The following is a 12,872-nucleotide window of genomic DNA, read 5'->3' on the forward strand; positions in this document are numbered from 1 at the left end:
ATGTGTATTTTAGTGAAGGCCCTCGTGTGTCGGGAATCTGGCGTGCAAGAAGAAAAGTCTAAACCAACTCTCTTCTGTGTGGCACATCTCCAGCACGCTTTGTCGTGATGTCTTTTATGTTGTTGTAAATTGTTTTTCATTTGGCAGCATAGAGGTTGCTATGTACAGCTTTAAAACACTCAAAGGCATCATAAGATTCACTGTTAAATCCTTTCTGTCAACACCTCTCACATAAAAAATTGAAATATGACCACAGTAAAGACTGTGAGAGGTTCAGGAGTCATGGCAGGTTTGAGACAAACTCCGCTTAAAACAAGCACTGAAAATTTGGACGAGACTGATATGATGATGATAATGATGATGATGTAGATGAGCAGAAACCTCAGACAAACAGAATATCTCAGGGATATGTAGATTTAAAATGTCTTCACTTTGCTGACAGAACACTATGTCTTTGACCCATTAATATGAATACACCCTCCCATAGGAGTCCATTAAAGTTGCATTACCACATCCACAGTATGTATCTACGTTTGCACCCTCCAGTGGTGTGAACGGAAAGTGGAGAGTTTATAAATATTAGACCATATTCTATAAAGAGGACATTAGCATTGCATCACAGATTGCAGAGAGGCAAGCTCTCCGCTGGGCCATCAGAGTGCAGCTGGGTGAGGCTTGGTCGGGGGTGCACAGGCCGGTCTCAGCTATGATTGGTCACAAAGTGACGGATTATTGTTTTAGTACGAGATACCGCGCACGAATACCGACCAAAGTGCATCAACTGAAGATTTAACTCAAGCAGTGCAAGTCCCTTAAAATCATATTTACTAATTTAAATAAACACTTATCACAGCTTTACTTCAGTTTGAGTTATTCTACCATTTTTCAACATTTTTGGCCACATTGCTGATTCACCAGATAACTTGATAAGATTTGTGACTGCATCCTTCATGGTCGTGATGCTATTGTGCTGACAAAGTCTGAACTAGTTTATCTCTCGTTGCTAAGTCGTACGTAAGGTCTGTCCTATTTACTGGAGTAGTGAACAATATTTCCATAGCACAACAACTGTTTTGGATTGTAATGACTCGTTCAGCTATTAGTCAAACTCTCAAAAGCAAACTGTATGTTTTTGACTGCAAAACACCTGAAAATATACATTAGTAGTCTTAATTTTTTTTTTTCTATAGCTTGTGACCATTGTATAAGCAGGATAATGCTCTTCGAGGTGTCAATAAACAGGAATCAATAGAGCCCTCATAGGAAACCTTCCAACATGTTCCACGTCGTCCATTTATTTCTGATAATGAACACTTCATTGAGCGTAAACACTTCCATACCATGGTAACTTGGAAAAAAATGTTAAGTTATTAAAACTCAATGAGATTGTTTGAGAAGTTGAAAATGAGAAGTTTTTCAATCATTGTTAAGCAGTGTGTTAACAAGTTTCTCTTTAAGTTTGTATAAATGTCTTACAATCTAAAAATATGTTTATGATGCTGTTATGATCAACACATATATTATCTATATGATTATGACTTATTACCTATTAACTTACACTTATTTACAAGGACCTTATTGTAAAGCACTTCAAGATATTCAAAAAACAACTGTTTTTTGAGAATAAAATGTTTCGCATTCTGATTTTACAAAGCAGGTGTCAGGTTCAGTTTTGTATTTGAGCTGCTGACCTGAAGTGACCAGTTATCTAAAAGTGCCTTTCACGTATATTTCACCAAATCTCCACTCTCCCTACAGATTCTTCACTGTCTCTAACACTTTGTACTGATAAAACGACAAAAGTTTTTTGACTTCTTTAAAGTTACTAGTGGATAAATGTCTTAATTCAGCAAATGATGTGAACTTTTCTGTTCTGCTTTACTTTGTTTAGTATCTCTTGTGGTTGTATCCTTTCCCACATGAACATGTTATCAGATAGATCACCCCCTCTTCACCCTACTACACAGTCTATCTCCCTTTATTTGAAGTTTTATGCTCACGCTGGTCTGCTCCTCGCTGTGCCAACGCTCTCAGAGTTTCAAAAATGTTGCCATGGTTGTGTGACAAATGGGGCTATTCTGGGTTATTCCAAGAGGGCAAGAAACGTGGACGGTCTTTCAGCCGTCACCTGACTCATTTTCTTGGGGGTCAGGGTGATCTGGCTGATTGATTGGTTTTAATCTAATCCTCTGCTACATAAGACTGTTTGGGAACTAGTATGAATCACCTGGCTGCTATACACAGGGGTTTCAGCCCGGGGCTGCCTATGCAAATGAGTACCCATCTCCTTGAACCTGTTCGGATAATGAGCAGGGAAATCGAGACAAAAGCAGCTCACTATACTGTAGGCACACACACATATATGTCTCCAAGGGATACTGTCACAGATGAGAGGGAGAGAAAAAAAAACAGCATGTGCGAGAGATATGTACCAATACATGTGTGCACTACTGACAGTAACATTTACCTTGTTAAAATACCAACTCGTTCATAATTATCATATTCTCACTGTGTGAGAGGTTTTAACCCTCGTGCCAGGAGGGACTGGAGGATTTTAGGTGAAGTTACTGATTAACACACACACGCAGCCAGAGAGGAGAAACTCATCATGAAGTCACCTCTCATTATCTTTGGTGGAATTTATGAAATATGAAAACCTGAATATTCACAGCTTTCCATGACTATATGAGACCTCGCTCTCCAATTTGAGGACAGATTTTTGCCGTCAACATAGGAAATGACAAACAAGACATTTTTCTACCAAATCAAAATACATTTTGCTGCAGCCGTAGGTGATCAGTGTTGCTTTGACATTAGTAGAGCATGTGAGGCTAGACAGACTTTCCAGGGAAAACAAGTTCGAAGACTTGATTATGCATCATTCTGTTGAATACTTCCAGCGGTTTTTGGTAACAATATGTTTCTTTGAGATTGCTTTACAGTTATCATCAGAAATTTGATAAAAATGTATTACTCTGGTTTAGAGTTTAAGCCACTTTTTAGTTTACATACTTTTTCAGGGTTATCAAATATTGCATAGGTAAAGAAAAACATTTTGTTTGTGGTGCTGAAAATGGTGTGATTCTTGTATCTTTATATCAGTGGCGTGTACTTGTGGCTTATTACACAATTATCCAATACACGATAGTAATTATATTAATTTTGTATCAGGCTGGGTCTTTTTACTTATTGTATTGTCTTAGACCTTTGCTAGTAACATACAGTAACTACATTAATAATTAGTTTCATCTTGTTCTCATTATTATAGATTATTTTACCATAATCCTATGAAATGTTTATAATCTCCTAATGAGTCATCAGAGAGACTGAGACGTGTGACAAAAGCTGTTGAAATATTTGCGATGTCAAGTTATTTATTTTTTTTATTAAATCTCATTTTCACCTTGCAACCAAACTATCTCCAAACTGAGGTGTTTATTAAAATGCAGCCCTCCCTGCAGGTATTTTCCAATGTTTGATTTGTGAATCAGAGGTGGAACCAAACTGTCCCCCCATTTCGCCTTTGTAACTTTCAGTTAAGATAAGATTCCCGCCTTGAAAAGTCAGCGTGGGGGCACCGTTTTGCTCAGGTGGTAGAGCGCGCGTCCCATGTGTCGAGGCTCAGCAGCGGACCTGGGTTCGACTCCCGGCCCGGGTCCCTTTGCTGCGTGTCACTCCCCCTCTCTCTCCCCCTGTTTCCTTTTTTTCATATCTTCAGCTGACCTATCAATAAAGCCATAAAAGGCCCAAAAGAATATATAAAAAAAAAAACCAGAAAGAAAAGTCAGCATGAAAATAGTGACCTTGAGTAAAGGTGTAGGTTGCTGTAGAATTTGTACATATTATCTATTTTAATCTGCTTGCAACACTCATCATTTTAGCCGATAATGAGGGCGGGGCTCAATGCACCTTCTTTTCAGAAAATACGTTTGTTATTATTGCTCACCTTTGTAGCCGGGGTCACTGTTGCTTCTAAGCATCTATAAAATATTATGCTGAAATTCTTATTTCCATATAACATATAATACACATCCACCTGAAATCGATTACATTTTTTTATCCACTTTGTCAGATAAGACAGCCAAAGCAAAAGAAACCACTAACATCTATTATTAAACAATGATAAGCAAAACAGACCAGGTGTGATCTTTGAAAGGTACATTTTACTGACCAATAATCCATATTTCCCCTCACCAGGGAAATAAATAAAGAAATAGCCAACAGATTAAGGGTCCCATCATAATAAAACCTCCCTCCTGGCTTGAATGTTTTAATTATACGACTAGCAAAATGTTCTATTTCCTCCCCGTGGCCTTTTCTCGTCTCAGCCTTCATGTCCGCTGTCTGATTGGGTCCTGTCTATTTCCCTGTAGTCCATCATGGAGTCAACATGCATCCACTTAACCTGCGTCTGTGTCTGGTAGCTGCTGGGATTGAAATATGCTCTCCTGCAGGATACGGAGGCGGATGAGAGTGAACCGTCTAAAAACAGGTCAGCTGTTCCTCCCTGCCGCTTCACAGCACACTTAACATTTATGATTATCTAGTCGCACTTATTCACTCAGCACTGGTCCATCATCCTGGACAAAGAACCAGGAAGTGAATAACTGACTGGTATCCACACCACTAAACCAATAAATTCCACAGGTCATTATCTGTTCATAATGATGGTTCTACAAAATGGGTCACTCTCAGTGCTGCCCCTGCTCTCTATGTTATGCAACCACACTCCTAATAATTTATGACCTTGCAGCACTGAAGTGTTTTGTCTGTCAAGCATGTTACACATTAAATTGGAGAATAAGTGATACGTTTTTCTGTTACAGAATACTGTATTCCTCAATTAGTTCCAAGAGCAAATCAAACAAGCTGTTCATCAACAAGAAAATACTCCAAAGTCTGAGATGCTGCACATGCAAACAACTGAAAATCAACGTGTACGAAAGAGATCCAGGTTTTTACATCAACCTTAAACTACACCATCTGATTTCACTCCTGTATATTTTCAATCTATTCAATTCAATCTTTATTAGGGACACATCTCATGAGAGGTCCATAGCACAATAAAAATAAAATAAAATAGAATAAAATAAAATACATATACGCACATACATGTACATACATATATTAAACCCAGGGATCTTTTTCTTCGCAAAAAACATCTGGTCAGGGTCAGGAAAAGAACATAAAGCACTATTTAGCCCAATTTCTCAAACTGAATTACCTACAAAGTAGAGTAGCTTGTCACATACTGTACTGTATGTCCTGCAGAAGAAGAGGGAGCGAGGAAGAAAACAGAAGAAGAAGAAGAAGAAGAAGGAATGTTTCATTTGCTTCCTATATTCAAACATCACACAGATTCGCTCCTGAGAAACCCTTAAATTCAGATCAGTTACTGAGCTTATGTAATTCACAGTAGCTTTGTAAGAGACCTGTAAAATCAAAAGAAACTTCCTTGGGGTTTAGAAAAATGAGAAATCTATGACCTACTATCATGCCTAATTAAGAAACTAATATCTGTGATATGATGTCTGGCCTAATCCTCAAAGTATTTGGCTAAAATCTCAATCTATTGAATAAACAGAAAAAGTAGTATTTACACGATTTCAGAGGGAGGCTGTGAGAAAGAAGTGTGAAAATTATCAAGTAAGAAAGTGTTCAAGAGGGTGATATGTCCAGTTGCAAGCTTGTGATTTAACAGACTAAAGGATACGAGTTCAAGCATCAGTTCCGCTGAAGTGCCCTTGACCGAGACGCTGAATCTCCTGCACCCCCAGGGTACCGCTCTGTAGTTGACCTCATACCTTAACTGGGAGATACAAGCAGTAATTTCCCAGTAAATCAATGGAAGTGTCAGATTTTTATTATTACTGCTCACCTAGAAGCCTCCCAGGAATAGTATAATTGCAATTCTAACATCAAAATGAGCTTCATAATCTTCACGAGTCTTGACAGAACACAAGCAGCCTTTTACAAATCCAACCAAGTGAAACTGAACTGCGCTTTTGAGATAGATGAAAAAAACAAGTTGCCCAAAACGATTGGGGTATCGACAGTGTTCATCTCCTACCCTAATAGGACTTTCTGTCCACGAAGGAATTCATTTTAAGGAAGAAATTAGTGCTAAAGGCACTTTATTGAATTAGGAAGTTCATTAAATGGTGATGTAAGCAGACATGGGGGCTAATCAGGAACGATTAGGATGATTGTCTGGGAATAGGCATACGCTCTGAATGTGAATCTGTTTGTGTGTATGTGTGTGTTTGGAGGGCGGGTTGAGGGACGCAGAAGCAGACAGATATAGGGGAGGGTCTCATGGGGGTTTGTAGTGTCTTTGACCTCGCTGCCAGCTGCTCTGTGAGCACACAGCATTCCTCCTCCAAGAGAGAAACCAATAAGAGGAAAGTAAACATAGATAACAACACCCCTGGAGCTTGATTTAGTGCATCACTTAACTAGCTCTGAACTATAAACATGGCCACAGAGTAACTGGGCCGTACAGCAGGAGAGCTCAATACCAGCGCTGTACGTATTACGGCCTTTCATATATGACATGTTTTCTATAGGCTTAGGTCTAATGATTATTACAGACACAAAAACAATCTTCCTCTTTCACATGTGGCTTGAGAGATGTGACTTCAAGAAGCCACTTTCAAAGAATTGCACATTAGCTTCGTTCTTCTTTTCGTCTCACAACTCAGTGTTTGTTTTCAGCTCGGCGGCTTTCCTGGCTGATGGCCAGAAAAAAAAAAGAGAAAACAAAGCACAGAGACAGGGAGACAATGGAGAATCTCACTCTCAAGAGGCCAGCAGTCTCACAAAGTCGAAAAGCAAAAGCACAAGCAAATATCAAGAGGTCTGACTGGAGACCCGCCTGCACAAAAGGGACCTTTTTACCTCGGTCAGTTCTGTGTGCTGGTGGAGATGCGCCACAATGTTTGTGTGAGGCATGGATACAACTTAAACAGTGTGTGCTGAGGGGAGGATGTGCTTCTGGCAAATTGCCCTTCAGTCTGTTCTGATCAGAAAAAAACTACCGTTTTGGTCGATTGTGACAACAGCTTATTACGACCAATATTTACGATCTTGCCAGGTGGTGACCTCTAGTGGCCATAGTGAATTACAGCAGCAAAGGAGGAAGTCAGACAAGGAATAAGGGGGACAAAAACAGCATATGGAGGAGGTTGAGGATAAATGATTGGCTTAAACAAGCACAGGACTTTCGATCAGGAGACAGCTGTTCATGTCCAGTGGACTGTCAACAGTCAGTCAGTAAATTGACGTCACCTGCATACATAACTGAGGTTACATACATAATGTAAATTAGTAACTGAAGTTACAGTGACACAGTTAGTATGACCAAAATTGGGATGTTTTCTTTAACCTAACCAAGTATATGATTAAGGTTCTGTTCACCTATCGCTGGCTCACTGCAGCAGTCACTTTGTTTTGGGAATGGTCATATGTTGTTTTGGTCGTCACTGGACCTATTCAGTCGTTAAGGTTTGAGAATGGTTTTAATATTTGTTGTTATTCCTGAGGAGAATTGGCCAATTGTGGATGTAGATGCAAAGTGGCATCATATTAATTATTCCCACCATAACCTTAATGGGATTCAATTAGAGGACAACGATCTGTATAAGTGGTTCCCATCGTTTTTTGGGGTAATTCTTTCAGAACTGAAGAAAAATAAACACAATTATGTTTTACACTTATGTTAAATGAAAGAATCAATAACAGGAGGTAAGGGAAATAATTTCTTCTCTGACAGTCAGCTCACAGTTCATGAATATCAGCCTGTCCCAAAAACTGTAAGACATTCTTTCAAGTGAAAAGTTAATGCTCATGTTTCAGCTAGAAACACACCATCCAGCCATTACATTCAGTTCACTGTGTTCATTATTCTTTCCAACAACATAAAAAACTCAGCTGGACACCTTAGAAAGTATTGTAGGAAATTGAGAGAATCACTATCTTAAATAGAAGCAGGCAAGGCAGACTGAGGAAACACATAGGGAAACAAAAAGGCAGATTTCACTTCATCACAGTGGACATCAACAAAGGAGGATTTATATGAAAGAGTAAAAAGAACAGTGGCTCCATCTTTAATACAGGACAGGAGGGTGGTTAGAGGTCCTGCTTCATATCCAGAAGGTCACAATTTTTCCCCGTCTTTTCCACTAGAGCTCTTCCTTCCATCTGTCTCTGTGTTGTCTCTGCCTAAAGCAAAGTCAGCACAGCCCGTGTTTACGCTTCATCTATATCAAGGTCAGGGGTCACAGATTGATCAGGAAATCGAGCAGCTGCTCTACCACAAAAAGGTGATTCCCATAACCTTTCACAGTGGAAACTAGAATGGCACTGAATAGAGTGCATACCTCCGCAAAGGCCCGAAAGTCCCCTTTAATTCAGTAAAGCCTAATCCAATATCCTGTTAGTTACCGTATAGCAACTGAACAAAGACCAACCCTCAATGAACACATATTTAAATCCCCTAGATCTTGATTTTTAATAGAGTCTGCATCTAATTTTACTCACTCCACATAAATAAGCCATTCATTATTCCTTGAGAAATTACATAAAATGATGAAAAACAGCTTCATCTCACAATGTTAACGTATGTGAGAAAATTGTTTTGAATCCATCCATTTATCCAGATCCACACCAAAGTTAACGGGATCTATTCTAAGTCCCATCCACCAACCATGTTCGGTGGAAATCAGTTTTTGTGTCATCCTGTTGACAACCAAACCAACCATGCGGAGGCATGAAATTGTGAATGGCTGCATTTATATGATGCTTTTATCTAAAGGACTTAACAGTTTGTCATTCAGCATTTTGCTTACATACACGATAATGGCAGCAAGCTACCTAGTGAGGTGCTGACCTGACCAGTGGTAGCACATTGGGTTTTTTGTATTTTGCTTAAGGACACTTTGACAGGAGGAGCTGGTGTTTTTAGAGCACCAGAATACTAAAATCTTGACAGTCGATGGATTCATCGTTAAGTGTTTGATTCATTCATTCACTTTCATTTTCTACTTTCACTAAACTTCACTAAACTGTGAAAAACAAGTTTAAGCCCACCATAACGTCACCCATTGCTTTGTGGACTACTATTTTTAAGCCCTAAGTTTGGCATTATGGCTGTCGTCATCGCCATCTTGGTTTTATGGAGCCAGAAGTGACTATATCTGGATGAGTGGGTATAGCTGGGGAGGATATCCTGATTGGATTGACCCGAGGACACGCTTTTACTCTAAATGGAACCATAATTTACAACATTACCATCAGGATGCATTGAGGATGATTTGAAACTAGAGATTGAGACCATAAACTCATTAGGAGACTATTTACTGATGTAATAAAGTAGGTTAATTTTCTCATAAGCCTGTATATAATTTGAATTCTTCTTTCAAACCAGCTGAATTGCCCCCTGCTTGCCTTTATAAATATTTTTCACTTTGAGATGTGGAAGCTCCGTACAGCGCCTTGGTCTGCTGGCCTGGACTCTGGGTCTGTAACAATTATATTTGGCTAAGTCTGTGCTATATAGCCAAAAGATAATCATTGAGGCAATGTAATTTCTCGTTCAGCAGGGACATCATTCTTTAAATCTTAATAATGGCTTAAACTGGCCATATTTTAAATTTAAAGGAGTCATTGTTTTGAGTTAAGAGTTTGGCCGTGATCACAGACATGTGCCGATGCTCACAGGTTTGATTGAAAATAGCAAGGCTCATCCTGCATCCCTGCTTTCAAAGTCATCCCTAATACAGGAAATCATTACTAGAAGAAGATGATGATGAGGCAGCTCGAGGGAAATTGTGCACACTTGAAAATTAAATCACATCTCTTCATCACAGTTTGATAAGACCTTAAAGACGGTCCAAGGGTGGATTTCTCCTTTAAACGTCCCTGACTATCGCTTGAAGAAACTACTGATCCTGAGAAGGAAGAAGCTGTTGTCTTGCCAGTGGAAAGAATCAGTGACAACACACCTCCCCCTCTGGGGAGAGACGTGAGATATGGCTGCGGAGTGGTGGTGAATAATGAAAGGAAGACAGAACGTTCCTCCAGCCCTGGATTCACAGTGACATCCTCCAACTAGCATGGACCCTACAGCAAGATGGAGAAAGACCCCTGGCCCCTAAGCTATGGGTGTAAGCCATTTCATAGGTTATAGGTAATAGGTTCAGTACAGAATGGACACCCATCTTCATCAACACACACACAAACGTATGGACACACTCACACATCTATTTATAGGTGAGATGATTTCTCACCCCGGTCCCCGGACACACAAAGAGGAAAATTAATACAAAAACTAGGCGACTCGTGGTGACAATTGGTGACAGTCCCCGGAGTTCTCTCTCTCCCTTGGTCTATTTACTCCCGCTACACTATTACAGCCACATCGTCCACCCTCCTCACACCCACTATAACCTCCTCTTCCCCTTCCTATCTGTGGAAAGAGACAAAAACTCTACTTCACACCTCGGTAGAGGTGTCCAATTCAGACTGTCCCTTATGGTCACACACTTCCCCGGAACAGAGTATTTTCATTCTGCCTGCAGTGGGGCTATTTTCTGCATCCGTCTCAGCAAGCCCAGGCTGCCTCCTTCTCACTTCCATGCCCTGGTGGAAGTGTTCAAAGATGGCTGTGGGTGGAGGTAGCGGAGATCTGAGGACTGAAAATGGCATTTTGGAGCTCGAAGGGTGGAAGGCAGGGCAGTGGGTTTGTTGCAACCTCTACATGCACCTGTGTGATCAATATGCAGAAGCACTGGATGAGCTACTAGCCACTAAGTATAGTGACTCTGTCAGCAGCTGCTGTGGTCTCAAGAGCTCCTCTACAATTGATCTGGTGAGCTGGCGAGAGGGGAGAGGCAATAGGAGGAGCTGGTCTCCATACTGTGGTTTATAAGCACACACACACACACACACACACACACACACACACACACACACACACACACACACATTCACTTCCTTTTTGTTCTTCACTTGGGAGCATGAAGGTAAAAATGAACAGTAAAACTAATAAATACACTGGACACACAAGTAATACAGTCAAAATGAGTGTGGACATAAATGTTGATGGTTTGTCCAACACTTAGGTCCAGATTGAATTATCTCAACTATCAGATGGATTGCCATGAAATTCTTTGCAGAATATCTTGATATTCACATTTTTGATTTTAAGTGAAATGTCTCAACAACTTGGACAACTAGGTGATCACTTAACTTTACATCTATCATTATCATCAGGTTAAACTTATAATGGCCTTTTCATTAGTTTTGGTTATATTTTTTGTTATAATAAAGGCTACGTACAATGTTGTATTTATTTTTGACAGATATTACGATTGCGACATGTTTCACAATTCGTTGAAATTATCAAATTTGCATTACAGTGACCATTTTCACTGGAAGAAAAAAAAACCTTAATCAGGATGCTGTAACATTTGTTGGGTTCTGTCCAAAACAAACTTTTTTTTTCTTACATCTGGTGAACAGTGAAGACATCTGTTCAACACCACAGTACTAATATAAAGTCATCATAATGCTGTTTTGTCAGATCCCAAAGTGACGTCTTCACATTCCAAAACTTCCCAGACTCTTCATTTATTATCATAAATGATAGAGAAGAGCCACAAAACCTTGCATTTAAGAAGCCAAAACCAGTAAATGTTTGACATGTATGCAGGACAGGTAGTCCAGTGGTTGGAGCGCATGCCACAGACGCAGTAGACCCCAGTTCGAATCCAGCCGGAGGACCGGTACTGCATGTCACACCCCAAACTCTCTCCTCTGTCTGATCTATCCACTGTCAAATAAAGGTGTCTATGCCTTAAAAAAAATGTTTGTTTTGCTCAATTAATCATCTAATCATTACAGCTTTACTATAAGATGGTGGTGCCAGCTGAACATCAGCATGTCATTGTGAGCATGTTAGCCTGCCTACATTAGCACTAATCTCAGAGCACTGTCCTGCTCAAATGCAGGGTCATACTTTCACTGTTATTGTAAGTTGTTAAAACAACAACATTGTATCATGCTGCAACTGTATTTGTCTTTTTTTATTCTTTTTTGTTTCATTCCTTTTAGACTTACTGCACACCTGTCAGTATTTAAAGCTCCTGTTTGTAAGATGGTAAAAGTGACGCTTTGGGTTTCCCAACTCGTCAGATACTGATGCTTTCAGGTGGTGGCCGACCCGACCTACAATCCTAAAGCGTCAGTATCTGACGAGTTGGGAATCCCAAAGCGTCACTTTTACCATCTTACAAACAGGAGCTTTAACAAAGAGTCTTCAGTTCAGCTGTGAAAATTGACTTTAGTAGACTCATTTATTTCAGTGTAACACAGCTAAGAGTAATGAGTTTTCCTTTCACTCCAACAGAGTAATACTCAGAGTAATACATTCCCAGTGTGAAGTCTTTGTCCTGAAATATGTACTTTTAAAAAGCAGCCTGAATCTTGGTTAAGGATTTACATTAAGAATCCGGCTGAGTAAATGGGGATTCTTCTAATCCCCAACGAAGCTTACAGAAATGTAGGTTCTCATTTACATGGTGTTGAGAATATAAGAAAAACAACATTAACTCGTTTATATGAGTGCATGCCATCACGCTGAGTGAGATGCATAGTTCCTCCAGAGCTCTTTATGCAGCATTTGAGGGGGAAACTCAATATGCCTTTAAGGCCTCGAGTAACCACTCTCTGAAAAAGTAAACAGTACCTTTACAGCAGCTGTGAGAATTCCCTCTGAAGACTGATCTGACAGAAAGCACAGGGCCATTAAGAAAACCATCGGAGAGGTTTGCAGTCAATTAGTCCTGGCCATTAAATCCTCAAAATTCAGTGAA

At 39.8% G+C, this 12,872-nt stretch overlaps 1 protein-coding gene across 1 annotated transcript in view; it reads right to left on the minus strand.

Annotated features, from left to right (window-relative positions):
- tex264a (testis expressed 264, ER-phagy receptor a) overlaps positions 1-12,872 on the minus strand; it is a 79,548-nt gene that overhangs the window by 11,633 nt on the left and 55,043 nt on the right. The window lies entirely within an intron of this gene.

This window comes from Sparus aurata, chromosome 6, assembly GCF_900880675.1.
Source record: "Sparus aurata chromosome 6, fSpaAur1.1, whole genome shotgun sequence".
Classification (NCBI taxonomy): domain Eukaryota; kingdom Metazoa; phylum Chordata; class Actinopteri; order Spariformes; family Sparidae; genus Sparus; species Sparus aurata.